We start from the raw sequence: 970 nt of genomic DNA, 5'->3' as shown, positions 1-970 counted from the left end.
TCAAAGGAGAAGTAGTTCAATGTATGTTCAATACAAGTTCAGCCAGGTGGAGGAGGGTGCTAGTGACAGGGATTGTGTTGGTCTCCATTCAGGGAAGAAGCCATCCTGCTGGAGGTGTAGAGGGAATAGATGCCCATAGTGAAAAGCAGGAAACTGGAGAGTAACTGATGTTATATTTTTCCACAGCAGCACTCAATTCAATGGCATTATCAATGGATTTGTATTTTGATGTGAAAGGAATTTGTTGAATTGTGTACAACTGTGCATTGCTGTTTATATCACCAGCATGGCCGAGTGGTTGAAGGAATCGAGTTATAAATCCTGGGTGTTTGACGTGCATTTTAACATTTTTACTTAAAAGGTGTTTGGTGTTGAGGGGAGGGTTACATGTTCTGTGGGCTAAAAGCCGAGGGATTTCTTGCCTAGTTACGAACGTTCAGCTCAATGCGTTCTTTGCCCAGCTGCTGTGCTTTAGCAGTTCAGCTTTTCACCATCCGCAGTTTTAGAAAAACTCTTTATCCTCTCACACTTTCAGTTTATTTTAATATGTAGTTTGCTCTAACCTGAAAACTAAATTTCGAGTCTGCAAGGAATTTGTCGAATTTTCAAGCACTGCACAGAGAAACTCGTATCACCAGGATGGCCGAGTGGTTAAGGCGTTGGACTTAAGATCCAATGGGCGTTTGTCCGCGTGGGTTCGAACCCCACTCCTGGTAGATGCTCAGGCAATGGAATTGAACATAAAAAGTAATAATATTTTTGGTTTGAAAACGCTTATGATCTCTGCAAGGGATTGTGCCATATTTATAATTCACCCTTCAAGACAGCGTTTCTTCATTTACAATTGGTGTTCTGAACATGGGAACAGGAGGCCATTCAGCACCTTGAGCCTGTTCACCATTCACTGAATTCCTGTCTGAGCTGTGCCTTAACTCCTTCCATCAGCGTTGGCTCCAAATCATTTTAACGC

The 970-nt window shown here is 42.5% G+C and overlaps 1 non-coding gene across 1 annotated transcript; it reads left to right on the top strand.

Moving 5' to 3' along the window:
• The first annotated feature begins 633 nt into the window (after positions 1-633).
• On the top strand, positions 634-716 carry trnal-uaa (transfer RNA leucine (anticodon UAA)). Its single transcript has one exon. It is a non-coding gene; the product is annotated as a tRNA-Leu (tRNA).
• The last annotated feature ends 254 nt before the right edge of the window (positions 717-970 follow it).

The sequence above is a fragment of the Somniosus microcephalus genome, unplaced genomic scaffold (assembly GCF_052327205.1).
Source record: "Somniosus microcephalus isolate GS21.2 unplaced genomic scaffold, FLI_Smic_1.0 unresolved_chr1, whole genome shotgun sequence".
In the NCBI taxonomy this organism is placed as follows: domain Eukaryota; kingdom Metazoa; phylum Chordata; class Chondrichthyes; order Squaliformes; family Somniosidae; genus Somniosus; species Somniosus microcephalus.
Note: the sequence above shows the minus strand (reverse complement) of the source record. Positions and strands in the feature narration are given on the sequence as shown.